The sequence below is a fragment of the Ovis canadensis genome, chromosome 1, assembly GCF_042477335.2.
Source record: "Ovis canadensis isolate MfBH-ARS-UI-01 breed Bighorn chromosome 1, ARS-UI_OviCan_v2, whole genome shotgun sequence".
Lineage (NCBI taxonomy): Eukaryota > Metazoa > Chordata > Mammalia > Artiodactyla > Bovidae > Ovis > Ovis canadensis.
Window position 1 is genome coordinate 166300911 of NC_091245.1, and position 16029 is coordinate 166316939.

Sequence of the window (16029 nt, forward strand, 5' to 3'; positions counted from 1 at the left end):
CATTGTCCAGAAATGAAACCTGTATTATCTTTAGGTAACCTAAGCATGTTCTTCCATGTCAACCTCAAAGTTGTCCATTCCTTGAATTTTTCATTCACTGGCCTTGGCTTAACCCTGCTGGCCTTCAGAACCAGGCTATGTCTCTTTTTCATGAAGGTCATTCAGATTTGACAATGGCCATCTTGTTTGCTTTCCATGATTTAAGCTTCTCCAGGTGTAACTAAATCCCCATCCTCTAGCTATTCCTGGTGTGACATTGTTTGAGGTTTCTTTCTTAACCTTCCGGCTTCAGATTTTTGATCACTTCTTGACTTTAGCATATAGTAACTATTATAGGTTGAAGATGATAGAAACCCAGGAGTTATGCTTTCTATACATTTAGGGAGAATGATTCTGAGGTGCAAGTTTATCATTATCCGCAATTTCCATAGGTTCAAAATTCTGTCTCATGGTGGAGACTTCTATTATCATGGAATTAGAATAGAATAGAATGATGGTTGTTTAGTTGCTAAGTTGTGTCTGACTCTTGCAAACCATGGACAGTAGCCTGCCAGTCTCCTTTGTCCATGGGATTTTCCAGGCAAGAGTACTGGAGACAAGAGATCCAGGGGATCTTTCCGACCCAGGGATTAAACCCTAGTCTCCTGCACTGCAGGCATATTCTTTACCAACTGAGTACTAGGGAATTCCCTAATAGAATAGAATAGAAGTCTTCTATTATAATTGCCACTAAAGATCACCACTTTGCCTTTGTTCTAATTTCTAAATTCACAAACTGCTTAGCACTTCACAAGTGAAATGTATATTGAAATATATGAAAATAAGCATTTTCTGTTTCTCCATAAATTTTGAACTTTAGAGGAAAAAAATCCCATGCAGTCCACAACTCAGCATTACAACTGATTCTTTTTTCTCTGTCTTGCAGTCATGTGTCACCACACATACATCTCACGTATGGAAATGTACTCAGCTTTTTAAAACTTTCTTTATTTGGTAGAATCTAAATATTTTTCATGTTATTCTATGATTTTCGTAATTAAGTATAATCATTTTCTTATTGTAGGACATTAGAATCATAAATGAGTTCTGAAATAAATATTTGCCCTATTTTTAGTGGTTTTGTTTTTGATATTTGTTTCCTAAGAGTTTTTATTAAAAAAAAAAAACACTTTCTACTAACACAAGAAATACAGAACATGCAGGGTTTTATGTTTTATTTGTTTCTGTATCAGAGTTTTTAGTCTTGTGTAAGAAAAACAGTAGCAGGAGCAATTTGAGATTTTTTTTCCTTCCAAAGTTTTTTGGAGAAAGTAGCCTACTACCCATTGTTAAAGCAGTTGCAGTTGTCGCTAATTTCCCACCCTTCCTTCTGGATAGTTTTGTTCTTGATCTGTTTTCGTTCTCCTGTCTCCCTCCCTCCCCTTGCTCTTCAGAGAGTTTTCCAGTAGTTCCTTCTCTCACCTCTGCATTGAACAATAAAGCTGTGTGTATGTGTAGAGAGGAGCTGAAAAAGGAGACAGATGGTTCTTTCATTACTAGGTTGCTTTGGATTAATTGAGTTGGATCTGCTATTTTTTTCAAGGAGACTGAGCTGGATTCCCTGGATAACCAGTCATGAGCTACAGCATGAAGTACATGCAGCCAGTTTTGCTGCTGGATTTCTTTGTTTTTGGTAATCATGTCATCCTGTGCAGAATTTAGGGAGGGGCCTGTAGTGACTTTACTAAAGTAGTGTTTTCATTGGGACTTTTCTTTTTGATGGCTTAAGATTTTTCTTGGGTTGCTGAGCCATCCTCGTAAGCATGTTGAATTTGTGTTTTGTTTCAGCACTTGGAAGTGAAGAAGCAGCACAACCTCTTATCTTGGATAATTTCTAGTGGACAAGATAGCAGCAGCCTCCTGGGCCTCCGGCGCCCTTACCGCATTCTACACGCTCAAGAACAGAGAGGACCTCTGGGAAACAGATTCCTTAAAGTGTAGGTGAGCAAAAGCACCAGGACTGTCATCTCAGACTTCTTAGATGTTTGAACACTTGAAATGTTCTGACACAATTCTTATACAGTTTAAACTGACTTTATTGGTGTATAATTGGTTTACAATGTTGTATTAGTTTCTGCTTTAATAACAAAGTGATCCAACCACGTGTCTACATATATCCTGCTTTTTTTGAACCTCCCTCTCACCGGACTCTTCATTCTACCCCACCCTCCATCCCACCCCTCCAGGTCAGCACTGAGCACCAAGCTGAGCTCCCTGTGCTTTACAACAGTTTTATGCTGGCTGGTGACTTTAAAATACCCTCTCCTTCTCTGTATATAGCTGCCTGTTAATTTATCTCTTACTAGTTTAACATGCAGCCAGAGGGCCTTTGAAACTATGTTATTATGTAACCAATGACTCTTTCAGTTCAGTTCCGTCCAGTCGCTCAGTCCTGTCTGACCCTTTGCGACTCCATGGACTGTAGCACTCCAGCCCTGCCTGTCTATCACCACCTCCTGGAGTTTACTCAGACTCCTGTCCATTGAGTCGGGGATGCCATCTAACCATCTCATCCTGGCATCCTCTTCTTCTCCCGGCTTCAATGTTTCCCAGCATCAGGGTCTTTTCAAATGAGTCAGTTCTCTAGCATATCCCAAAATTGAGCTATGAAAGCTTTAGTTATTATTTTTATTCTCAGTCGTAATGGCCTTCTTTGGGACTGTTCTAAACCAACATCAAAGTGAAAGAGTAAGTAAACTGAAGTTACAACTGGAACATTACGTGCATCACAAGTGCTGTTCACCAGCTGTGTTAGAATGAACTCTAGTTCCCTCTCTGCCTTTATGCTACAATTAATAATATTCACTGAAGTATTTTAATATAGTTTGTAGGTATGTTCTCCTTACATTCCCAGAATCGCATGTACAAATATACACTAATTTATAAATTTATTCTGAGAAAGCTCTGGAGCTCAAATGTCTACTAGGAGTTAGCTCTATGTTTTACCCATGAATCCATCATCTTTCTGATAAGTTGAGATTTGTCAGAGAACTATTATTCATCTAGCAAATTTGTCATCACTTTGTTTACAAACCATTTTGGAAGGACACTTATTGACTGACAGCATTGTGCTTTATGGGTGCTGGGGAGTTTGGGCATTTCCAGTGGTTTGGGGATTTAGTCCTTGGGAATCTCTTGAGATCTTCATTGTTCACACCAGAATTATGAGTGGATTCAAAGCCTATCCCTTATGTCCCAAGCCACTGGGCTTGCAGAACTCTTGAGCATCGTGAACATAGGCTGGAGGTAGGGCTGGGTCTTCAGTTTCTTACTGCCTGAATATTTATGTTTGGCTACATTGGGTCTTCGTTGCTGCATTCGGGCTTTCTGTAGTTACACTGAGCGGGGGCTACTCTCTAGGTTTCTCTTTGCAATGGCTTCTCTAGAGCACAAAGGCTCAGTAGTTGTGTCTCATGGGCTTAGTAACCTCAAGGCATGTGGAGTCTTACTGGAGCAGGGATCGAACCTGTGTCCCCTGCACTGGCAGGTGATTCTTAGCCACTGGACCAGCAGGAAAGTCCCAGAAGCATCTTAACTGAATGAAATCTGGGCTTTAAATGGCTTCCCTTGTGGCTCAGTGGTAAAGAATCCATCTGCAGTGCAGGAGACATGGGTTCAATCACTGAGTCAGGAAGATCCCCTGGAAAAGGAAATGGCAACACACTCCAGTATTCTTGTCTGGAGAATTCCATGGACAGAGGAGCCTGGCGGGCTACAGTCCATGGGGTCTCAAGAGTTGGACACTACTTAGCAACTAAACCACCACTGCTGGGCTGTAATCATCTTGGTGATTTGTGGAACTGCCTTTCCTGTCTATCTATATATCTCCTTCCATCAAGAAGATGGAAATATTTTGAGTCTTTATAGCCTAACAGTGAAGAGCAGAGATTCTGGTGTGTGCCTGGGTTCAAATTCCAGCACTGCCACTTGCCACTTGAGCATCTGTGGGCACATTATAACTTCTCTGTGCCTTAGTGTCTTCATCTGTATGATAGGGATGGCCTTTCTTAAGGGGTGGTTTTGAGGATTAAGTGAGTTATATACTCAAAGCATTTAGTTTTATTGCCCTCTGTTGCGTTGTTTCTTCTTCTTTCTCCATTCCCAGTCTAGGGCTGACAGATATTCAGCTCTTTATCCTTACCTTATTAGGATGAAGGTGTTATTGACCCCAGCATTTGCTTCTGAGCCTCGAACATAGTATTTGAATCCTCAACATTGTAATGGATCCAAATCAGAGTGTAAGATGAAAACTATTTTCCAAGTCACATTATTTGTAAAGCTCTTGATTTCATTTCTTGCTTCAAGACATAAATTTGATATGCTGATTACAAATCTAGGTTGTTTGGTTTTACTAGGGCTCGGAGCAGTTTTATTATGAAAAGCATAAAATAGTATGGCTTCTATAGCCAGAAATATGGTCTGAGTTTTCTTAATGAATTCCTATTATCTTAAATCCCTTTTTCTTTTATAAGCAGATGAGTAAGGCTTTCTCATACAGATACTTTGAAATGTTTAAATGAATGTAGAAATAATAGCTAGCATACAGTAATGGAAGCTTAATTTTTTTTTTTTTGGCTTTTGTTGTACAGTGTCATGAGGTCTGTAGTATATTTACAAGGATGTTATGAAGTCAGCTTTTTAGAGACGTCTTGGTGTATGGGCAGCTGATACTTTATTACTTTATAAAGTAATATTTTTAGTTTAAATAATTATTTAAATAATTATTTTTTAAATTTAAATTTATTTATTTTAATTGGAGGCTAATTACTTTACAATATTGTATGGGTTTTGCCATACATCAACATGAATCTGCCATGGGTGTACACGTGTTCCCAATCCTGAATCCCCCTCCCACGTCCCTCCCCATACTATCCCTCTGGGTCATCCCACTGCACCAGCCCAAAGCATCCTGTATCCTGCATCAAACCTAGACTGGCAATTCATTTCTTATATGATATTATACATGTTTCAATGCCATTCTCCCAAATCATCCCATCCTCTCCCAGAGTCCAAAAGACTGTTCTATACATCTGTGTCTCTTTTGCTGTCTCACATACAAGGTTATCATTACCATCTTTCTAAATTCCATATATATCCGTTAGTATACTATATTGGTGTTTTTTTTTTCTGGCTTACTTCACTCTGTATAATCGGCTCCAGTTTCATCCACTTCATTAGAACTGATTCAAATGCATTCTTTTTAATTGCTGAGTAATACTCCATTGTGTATATGTACCACTGCTTTCTTATCCATTCATCTGCTGATGGACATCTAGGTTGCTTCCATGTCCTGGCTATTATAAACAGTGCTGCAATGAACATAGGGGTACACGTGTCTCTTTCAATTCTGGTTTCCTCTGTGTGTACGCCCAGCAGTGGGATTGCTGGGTCATAAGGCTGTTCTATTTCCAGTTTTTAAAGGAATCTCCACACTGTTCTCTATAGTGGCTGTACTAGTTTGCATTCCACCAACAGTGTAAGAGGGTTCCCTTTTCTCCACACCCTCTCCAGCATTTATTGCTTGTAGACTTTTGGATCACAGCCATTCTGACTGACATGAAATGGTACTTCATTATGGTTTTGATTTGCATTTCTCTGATAAGGAGTGATGTTGATCATCTTTTCATGTGTTTGTTAGCCATCTGTATGTCTTCTTTGGAGAAAAGTCTATTTAGTTCTTTGGCCCATTTTTTGATTGGGTTGTTTATTTTTCTGAAATTGAGCTGCAGGAGTTGCTTGTATATTTTTGAGATTAGTTGTTTGTCAGTTGCTTTGTTTGCTATTTTCTCCCATTCCAAAGGCTGTCTTTTCACCTTGCTTATAGTTTCTTTTGTTGTGCAGAAGCTTTTAATTTTAATTAGGTCCCATTTGTTTATTTTTGCTTTTATTTCCAATATTCTGGGAGGTGGGTCATAGAGGATCCTGCTGTGATTTATGTCGGAGAGTGTTTTGCCTATGTTCTCCTCTAGGAGTTTTATAGTTTCTGATCTTACATTTAGATCTTTAATCCATTTTGAGTTTATTTTTGTGTATGGTGTTAGAAAGTGTTCTAGTTTCATTCTTTTACAAGTGGTTGACCAGTTTTTCCAGTACCACTTGTTAAAGATTGTCTTTTCTCCATTGTATATTCTTGCCTCCTTTGTCAAAGATAAGGTGTCCATAGGTGTGTGGATTTATCTCTGGGCTTTCTATTTTGTTCCATTGATCTATATTTCTGTCTTTGTGCCAGTACCATACTGTCTTGATGACTGTGGCTTTGTAGTAGAGCCTGAAGTCAGGCAAGTTGATTTCCTCCAGTTCCATTCTTCTTTCTCAAGATTGCTTTGGCTATTCGAGATGTTTTGTATTTCCATACAAATTGTGAAATTATTTGTTCTAGCTCTGTGAAAAATACCGTTGGTAGCTTGATAGGGATTGCATTGAATCTATAGATTACTTTGGGTAGTATACTCATTTTCACTATATTGATTCTTCTGATCCATGAACACGGTATATTTTCCATCCATTAGTGTCCTCTTTGATTTCTTTCACCAGTGTTTTATAGTTTTCTATATATAGGTCTTTAGTTTCTTTAGGTAGATATATTCCTAAGTATTTTATTCTATTTGTTGCAATGGTGAATGGAATTGTTTCCTTAATTTCTCTTTCTATTTTCTCATTATTAGTGTATAGGAATGCAAGGGATTTCTGTGTGTTGATTTTATATCCTGCAACTTTACTATATTCATTGATTAGCTCTAGTGATTTTCTGGTGGAGTCTTTAGGGTTTTCTATGTAGAGGATCATGTCATCTGCAAACAGTGAGAGTTTTACTTCTTCTTTTCCAATTTGGAATCCTTTATTTCTTTTTCTGCTCTGATTGCTGTGGCCAAAACTTCCAGAACTATGTTGAATAGTAGTGTTGAAAGTGGGCACCCTTGTCTTGTTCCTGACTTTAGGGGAAATGTTTTCATTTTCACCATTGAGGATAATATTTGCTGTGGGTTTGTCATATATAGCTTTTATTATGTTGAGGCATGTTCCTTCTATTCCTGCTTTCTGGAGAGTTTTTATCATAAATGGATGTTGAAGTTTGTCAAAGGCCTTCTCTGCATCTATTGAGATAATCATATGGCTTTTATTTTTCAATTTGTTAATGTGGTGTATTACATTGATTGATTTGTTAATCCTTGCATCTCTGGGATAAAGCCCACTGATTGCTAGAATTATGTTAAGGATTTTTGCATCTATGTTCATCAGTGATATTGGCCTGTAGTTTTCTTTTTTTGTGGCATCTTTGTCAGGTTTTGGTATTAGGGTGATGGTGACCTCATAGAATGAGATTGGAAGTTTACCTTCCTCTGCAATTTTCTGGAACAGTTTGAGGATAGGTGTTAGCTCTTCTGTAAAGTTTTGGTAGAATGCAGCTGTGAAGCTGTCTGGACCTGGGCTTTTGTTTGCTGGAGGATTTCTAATTACATTTTCAATTTCCATGCTTGTGATGGTTCTGTTAAGATTTTCTATTTATTCCTGGTTCAGGAATAGTTATACTTTTCTAAGACTTTGTCCATTTCTTCCACATTGTCCATTTTATTGGCATATAATTGCTAATAGTAGTCTCTTTTGATCCTTTGTATTTCTGTGTTGTCTGTTGTGAGCTCTCCATTTTCACTTCTAATTTTATTGATTTGGTTTTTCTCCCTTTGTTTCTTGATGAGTCTGGCTAATGGTTTGTTAATTTTATTTATCCTTTCAAAGAACCAGCTTTTGGCTTTGCTGATTTTTGCTATGGTCTCTTTTGTTTCTTTTGCATGTATTTCTGCCCTAATTTTTAAGATTTCTTTCCTTCTACTAACTCTGGGGTTCTCCATTTCTTCCTTTTCTAGTTGCTTGAGGTGTAGAGTTAGGTTATTTATTTGACTTTTTTCTTGTTTCTTGAAGTAAGCCTGTATTGCTATGAACCTTCCCCTTTGAACTGCTTTTACAGTGTCCCACAGGGTTTGGGTTGTTGTGTTTTCATTCGTTTCTGTGCATATTTTGATTTCTTTTTTGATTTCTTCTGTGATTTGTTGGTTATTCAGAAGTGTTTTGTTCAGCCTCCGTATGTTGGCATTTTTAATAGTTTTTCTCCTGAAATTGAGATCTAGTCTTACTGCATTATGGTCAGAAAAGATGCTTGGAATGATTTCAGTTTTTTTGAATTTACCAAGGCTAGATTTATGGCCCAGGATGTGATCTATCCTGGAGAAGGTTCCGTGTGCACTTGAGAAAAAGGTGAAATTCATTGTTTGGGGGTGAAATGTTCTACAGATATCAATTAGGTCTAACTGGTCTATTGTATCAATTAAAGTCTGTGTTTCTTTGTTAATTTTTTATTTAGTTGATCTGTCCATAGTTGTGAGTGGGGTATTAAAGTCTCCCACTATTATTGTGTTGTTAATTTCCCCTTTCATACTTGTTAGCATTTGTCTTACATATTGTGATCCTCCTATGTTGGGTACATATATATTTATAATTGTTATGTCTTCTTCTTGGATTAATCCTTTGATCATTATGTAGTGTCCTTCTTTGTCTCCTTTCACAGCCTTTGTTTTAAAGTCTATTTTATCTGATATGAGTGGTCTCTATTTGGTGTTCTCTTTTGGTCTCTGTTTGCGTGGAATATCTTTTTCCAGCCCTTCACTTTCAGTCTGTATGTGTCCCTTGTTTTGAGTTGGGTCTCTTGTAGATGACATACATAGGGGTCTTGTTTTTGTATCCATTCAGCCAGTCTTTGTCTTTTGGTTGGGGCATTCAACCCATTTACATTTAAGGTAATTATTGATTATGACCAATAATTAGTATGATCAATAATAAGCATGATCCTGTTACCATTTACTTTATTGTTTTGGGTTCGAGTTTATACACTCTTTTTGTGTTTCCTGTCTAGAGAATATCCTTTAGCATTTGTTGGAGAGCTGGTTTGGTGGTGCTGAATTCTCTCAGCTTTTGCCTGTCTGTGAAGCTTTTGATTTCTCCTTCATATTTGAATGAGATCCTTGCTGGGTACAGTAATCTGGGCTGTAGGTTATTTTCTTTCATCACTTTAAGTATGTCTTGCCATTCCTTCCTGGCCTGAAGAGTTTCTATTGAAAGATCAGCTGTTATCCTTATGGGAATCCCTTTGTGTGTTAGTTGTTGTTTTTTCCTTGCTGCTTTTAATATTTGTTCTTTGTGTTTGATCTTTGTTAATTTGATTAATATGTGTCTTCGGGTTTTTCACCTTGGATTTATCCTGTTATGGACTCTCTGGGTTTCTTGGACTTAGGTGATTATTTCCTTCCCCATTTTAGGGATGTTTTCAACTATTATCTCCTCAAGTATTTTCTCATGGTCTTTCTTTTGGTCTTCTTCTTCTGGGACTCCTATGATTCGAATGTTGGAGCGTTTAATATTGTCCTGGTGGTCTCTGACATTGTCCTCATTTCTTTTAATTCGTTTTTCTTTTTTCCTCTCTGATTCATTTATTTCTACCATTCTATCTTTTACTTCACTAATCCTATCTTCTGCCTCCATTATTCTACTATTTGTTGCCTCCAGAGTGTTTTTGATCTAACTTATTGCATTATTCATTATATATTGACTCTTTTTTATTTCTTCTAGGTCCTTGTTAAACCTTTCTTGCATCTTCTCAATCCTTGTCTCCAGGCTATTTATCTGTGATCCCATTTTGATTTCAAGATTTTAGATCATTTTCACTATCATTATTCGGAATTCTTTATCAGGTAGATTCCCTGTCTCTTGCTCTTTGGTTTGGTTTGCTGGGCATTTATCTTGTTCCTTTACCTGCTGGGTATTCCTCTGTCTCTTCATCTTGTTTATATTGTTGCGTTTGGGGTGGCCTTTCTGTATTCTGGCAGTTTGTGGAGTTCTCTTTATTGTGGAGTTTCCTTGCTGTGGGTGGGGTTGTATCCGTGGCTTGTCAAGGTTTCTTGGTTAGGGAAGCTTGTGTTCTGGTGGGTGGAGCTGGATTTCTTCTCTCTGGAATGCAATGAAGTATCTAGTAATGAGTTATGAGATGTCAATTGTTTTGTAGTAATTTTGGGCAGCCTGTATATTGAAGCTCAGGGCTGTGTTCCTGTGTTGCTGGAGAATTTGTGTGGTATGTCTTGCTCTGGAACTTGTTGGCCCTTGGGTGGTACTTGGTTTCAGTGTAGGTATGGAGGCATTTGATGAGCTCCTATTGATTAATGTTCCCTGGAGTCAGGAGTTCTCTGGTGTTCTCAGGATTTGGACTTAAGCCTCCTGCTTCTGGTTTTCAGTCTTATTTTTACAGTAGTCTCAAGACTTCTCCTTCTATACACACCGTTGATAAAACATCTAGGTTAAAGATGAAAAGTTTCTCCACAGTGAGGGACACCCAGAGAGGTTCACAGAGTTACATGGAGAAGAGAAGAGGGAGAAGGGAGTTAGAGGTGACCTGAATGAGATGAGGTGGAATCAAAAGAGGAGAGAGCAAGCTAGCCAGTAATCCCTTCCTTGTGTGCACTCCACAGTCTGGACTGCTCAGAGATGTTCACGGAATTATATAGAGAAGAGAAGAAGTAGGAAGGAGACAGAGGTGGCCAGGAGGATAAAATGGGGGAATGAAAAGGAGAGAGACAGATCCAGCCAGTAATCAGTTCCCTAAGTGTTCTCCACCGTCTGGAACACACAGAGATTCACAGAAATGGGTAGAGAAGAGAAGCGGGAGGGAGGAGACAGAGGCGACCTCGTGGAGAAAAAGGAGAGTCCAAAGGAGGAGAGAGCAGTCAAACCAGTAATCTCGCTCCCAAGTAAAAATGGGTACTGAAGATTGGGTTCTTAAAGGTATAAAATTGATAACAAACACCAAAGAGCAAAGATTAAAAATCTAGAGTAGAGGTTGGATTTTCAAAAGTACAATATTAAAGAAAAGAAGAAAAAAAAAAGACACAAAAATTATTTAAAATATATATATATGAAGTTTGCTTTAAAAAATAGGGTCTTTTTTTGAAAAGTAACAGGTTATAAAAATGAAAATTAAAGGAGTAATAGAGGACTTAAAAATTAAAAAAAGAAAAAAAAAGAATGATTGTAAAAATAGTAAAAATATATCTAGGACTTTCTCTGGTGTTGTGGGCAGTGTGGGGTCAGTTCATTTTTGGATAGTTCCTTGGTCTGGCTTATATTTCTCAAGATCTGTAGGCCCCTTCCTATGTAGTCAGTACTAACGACAGGGTTTTAATCTATTGCACCTGTCGCTTCCAAGGCGGTTCCCTCTGTTTTAGCTTCTTCTGTTTGCTGGTTTCTTCAGTATCTGATTTCTGCCCTGACACAAGGTGGGAGGTGGTGTACACTTATTTTTTTAGGCTCACTTGTTCAGTCTCACTGTGGGGAGGGAGGGACGCTGCAAACAAATAACACTGGCGTGTGCTCGCAGTGTCTCAGCCACACTGGGCCTGCCCTCGCTCACGGCGCATGTACTCTCCCTGCCCACACACCTCAGGTTCTAGGTTACTCCGCTGGGAACTGTCCGAGGCTGGCCCTGGGCTGCATGCACCTGCCAGGTCTAAGCCACTCAGGTTCAGGCACTCGGGTAGTCCTCAGAGGTGCAGACTCTATTGGGCCTGTGTTTTGTGCCCTTCCCAGGACCGAGCAGCTCAGGTGATGAAGTGTTTGGTGAGCGTGCCACTTGGTTTTCTTGGTGTTCAACTGGTGCACCTTCTCAGGCGGATGATGACTGTCCAGAATCCCAAGAAGTCTTAGTTAGCAAAGAAGCCTGCTTGCAATTTGGTAGATAATGTCTCTCTGGGGCTGCGATTGCCCCCTTCCGGCTCTGGCTGCCTGTCACCGGAGGGGGATGGTCTGTAGCCGGCTAATTCTGTTCAGTCCTTTGTTCTGTGCGTGGTCCTGGCAGTGTCTTAGGTTAGAGCTTCACGCATGGTAGCTATCCCACAGTCTGGTTTGCTAGCCCAAGTTAGTTCTCTCAGATTGCCCTCGGGGCATTCAGGCCTGATCCTTACTCTAAGCGCTGCAACCCGCGCCTCCCTGTCCAGCCCCCGCTCGCTAGTGGGGATGCAGGCGTCTGCGCTGCTTCTCCACTGGGGGAGTTACGGTTGGACTCATAATCTGTGGGTTTTAATTATTTATTTTTCCTCCCCGTTATGTTGCCCTCTGTGCTTCCAAGGCTCGCCACAGACTCGGCAGTGAGAGTGTTTCCTGGTGTTTGGAAACTTCTCTCTTTTTAAGACTCCCTTCCCGGGATGGAGCTCCGTCCCTACCTCTTTTGTCTCTTTTTTTGTCTTTTATATTTTTTCATACCTCTTTTCGAAGACAGTGGGCTGCTTTTCTGGGTGCCTGATGTCCTCTGCCAGCATTCAGAAGTTATTTTGTGGAATTTACTCAGTGTTTAAATGTTCTTTTGATGAATTTGTGGGGGAGAAAGTGGTCTCCCTGTGCTATTCCTCCACCATCTTAGGACCGCCCCCTTTATTAGTTTTAAAAGAAGAATTAAAAACAAGATTAGGAAAGTCCTTATCATGTGCCAGACATTTTTCTAAGTGCCTTATATTTGCAACTTACATAGCTCTATTAGGTACTATCTTTATTCCCATTTTACAGATGAGGTATAAAGAGGTTTAGAAATTTCCTAGGGTCATATGACTAGACAGAGGTAGAACTGAAAGTCAACCCAGGGGTCTGATCACCACACAGGCAACTTTAACACCCAATTGTGCTGCTACCTACAAAGACTAAATTGTATGAGGAAGATGAGAAGGAAGATGGAAGAACCAAATTAAAGATTCTTAAATGCCAGGCTAAGTGATTTTATGTGTATTTGCCAGACAGTGGAATGCCACTGAAGGTTTTCCTGTGGGGCAGGTGACAATGTGAGCTGGCCTTTGGGGAGTTTATGCCAATGAGCATGTGGGCTGGCTGGTTTAAATGGGAGATAGCTTAGAGATCATTGCTAGTGGTTTGAGAAGTAATGAGAACATGGATTTAGGAACAGGATTGAGATAAGAGCTCGAGAACACCTCTATTTATGTGTGGCGAGGAAGAAGAGAAAGGAGTTAGAAGCTCAGGCAGCAGGAGTGAGATCCTGTGCCGCCCAAGGGAGGCGTTTTAGGGATTGAAAACTGTAGAGACTGGAGAGGACTGGGATGAAATGAAGACTTCAGGGTTATTACTGTGTACCCACGATGGGCCTGGAATCAGGCTGGAGGAAAACCCACATAAAAATGTTCTCCTGAGCTGCTGACGCTGCTACTTATGAGTGAGGTCACTTTTGGCAAGTCTTTGCTTTTTTTTCTAAATCCTGTCTGCTTTTCCTGTTATGTGATGACATAGGACCTTACTCTGTCTGAATGCCCTGAACTCTTGCAGTTTTTCTTGCTCTAAGATCTATGATACCTGGGTCCCAGTTGTGAATAGTAGTCATTGGAAATGTTGTTGTGATTGTTTGGCAATTCAGTTGGCCCTTTTAGGTAAATAAGAAGGTGATGGAGAATGAAGTGTGTGACTCTTAGGTGTAATCTGAGAGGAATCCTATATATTTTCTCTGAGGCTGTAAACAATATAGGAAATAAAATGTCTAGGAATTTACAAAGAGACTGAAAACATCCCCTAGAATGGTGAGCGAAGTTTCCCTCAAAGCCATTTATTTTCAGAGAGTCCCACTAGTTTGTTCAGACAAAATTCTGTTGATTATAAATTTTCAAAGATCAAGCCCAAAGGACTCTTAAAAGTGGTAGTATGGAACTTAAAACGAGCTTCCAGTTCCTCTCAGACTGATTTTTGTGAAGCCCCGATCCTCTCCATGGGATCGAATTCCTTTTTCCTTGGATCTTCTCTAGCAGTGCTTCTCAAACATGCAGATCACTGGGGATTTTGTTAAAATGCGTATTTGACTCTGTATTTGACGCTGTGGATCAAGGAGTGGAGCTGAGATTCTGCATCTCTACCAGGTTCCCAGGCGATGATGGGACTGTTACCCAATGAAGGTTCGTGAGCCTGCAGTGAGGCCAGATAACTAAATGTCATATTTTGGAGCAGAGGAAGGTTTATTGCAGGGCCAAGCCAAGAGAATGGGTGGCTTGTTCTCAAAACCCCTGACCTCTCAGGTTATTTGGCAGAAGAAGTTTTTATAGGCAAAATACGGGATGAGAAATGCAGGGTGTGTGACTTTGTTCTGATTGGTTGGTGGTGAGGTAGCAGGGTATGTTCCAGGAATCTTGTGCTGAGCCTGAAGTTACCATCTTACACCTGGGTGGGATGCTGTAGTTTCTGCGGAAGAACTCAAACACGCATCAGTTCAGTTCAGTTCGACCACTTAGTCATGTCTGATTCATTGCTACCTGGTGGACTGCAGCATGCCAGGCCTCCCCGTCAATCACCAACTCCCAGAGTCTACTCAAACTCATGTCATTGAGTTGGTGATGCCGTCCAACCATCTTATCCTCTGTCATCCCCTTCTCCTCCCACCTTCAATCTTTCCCAGCATCAGGGTCTATTCAAATGAGTCAGTTCTTCACAGCAGGTGCCCAAAGTATTGGAGTTTCAGCTTCAACATCAGTCCTTCCAATGAATATTCAGGACTGATTTCCTTTAGGATGGACTGGTTGGATCTCCTTGCAGTCCAAGGAACTCTCAAGAGTCTTCTCCAACACCACAGTTCAAAAGCATCAGTTCTTCAGCTCTCAGCTTTCTTTATAGTCCAACTCTTACATCTATACATGACTACTGGAAAAACCATAGCCTTGACTAGACGGACCTTTGTTGGCAAAGCAATGTCTCTGCTTTTTAATACGCTGTCTAGGTTGGTCATAACTTTTCTTCCAAGGAGCAAGTGTCTTCATTTCATGGTGCAAGCACCATCTGCAGTCATTTTGGAGCCCCCAAAAATAAAGTCTACCACTGTTTCCCCATCTATTTGCCATGAAGTGATGGGACCAGATGCCATGATCTTAGTTTTTTAATGTTGAGCTTTAAGCCAACTTTGTTGCTCTTCTCTTTCACTTTCATCAAGAGGCTCTTTAGGTCTTCTTTGCTTTCTGCCAGAAAGGTGGTGTCATCTGCATACCTGAGGTTATTGATATTTCTCCTGGCAATCTTGATTCCAGCTTGTGTTTCATCCAGCCCAGCATTTCTCATGATATACTCTGCATTTAAGTTAAATAAGCATGGTAACAATATATAGCCTTGACGTATTCCTTTCCCTATTTGGAACCAGTCTGTTCCATGTCCAGTTCTAACTGTTGCTTCCTAAACTGCAAACAGGTTTGTCAAGAGGCGGGTCAGGTGGTCTGGTATTCCCATCTCTTTCAGAATTTTCCACAGTTTGTGCTGATCCACACAGTCAAAGGCTTTGGCATAGTCAATAAAGCAGAAATAGATGGACCTCTCTTGCTTTTTCAATGATCCAGAAGATGTTGGCAGTTTCATCTCTGACTCCTCTGCCTTTTCTAAAAACCAGCTTGAACATCTGGAAGTTCATGGTTCACATACTGTTGAAGCCTGGCTTGGAGAATTTTGAGCATTACTTTATTAGCATGTGAGATGAGTGCAATTGTGTGGTAGTTTGAGCATTCTATGGCATGGCCTTTCTTCGGGATTGGAATGAAAACTGACCTTTTCCAGTCCTGTGGCCACTGCTGAGTTTTCCAAATTTGCTGGCATATTGAGTGCAACACTTTCACAGCATCATCTTTCAGGATTTGAAATAGCTCATCAAGTGTGCATAATTATGTATATTCCTTGAGGAGGATCCAGGACACTTGCCCTAAGGCTGCACTGTTGTTTCTTGACTGCTCCTCCTTGTTTCTACATCCCCTCTCTGTCCTGATTAGGAACTGCTTGCTCTTTGAAACTCAGGGGAAGTCTAGAAGGCAGAATGAAGCCTGTTCCCTACAAACAGAACGTGGGGGACAGAGCAAGGATTTATACCAGGGAGGATCCCATGGGGTCCTGGCTGATTTTTGAACCACACTCTGAAGAGCTGGGATCTAAAAT

At 40.2% G+C, this 16029-nt stretch overlaps 1 protein-coding gene across 42 annotated transcripts in view; it reads left to right on the plus strand.

The window, feature by feature from the left end:
• The window catches only part of ST3GAL6 (ST3 beta-galactoside alpha-2,3-sialyltransferase 6), an 86495-nt gene that overhangs the window by 20894 nt on the left and 49572 nt on the right, over positions 1-16029 (plus strand). For 21 of the 42 annotated variants that reach the window (XR_011248782.1, XR_011248755.1, XR_011248757.1 and 18 more), the window contains exon 2: positions 1828-1980. The exons of 4 other annotated variants lie outside the window; for them this stretch is intronic. The gene's annotated coding sequence lies outside the window, so the exon portion shown is untranslated. Of the gene's footprint in view, positions 1-1582; positions 1673-1827; positions 1981-16029 lie in introns of all 42 variants that reach the window. 17 more of the 42 variants (XR_011248775.1, XR_011248792.1, XR_011248785.1 and 14 more) reach the window with 3 other exon arrangements.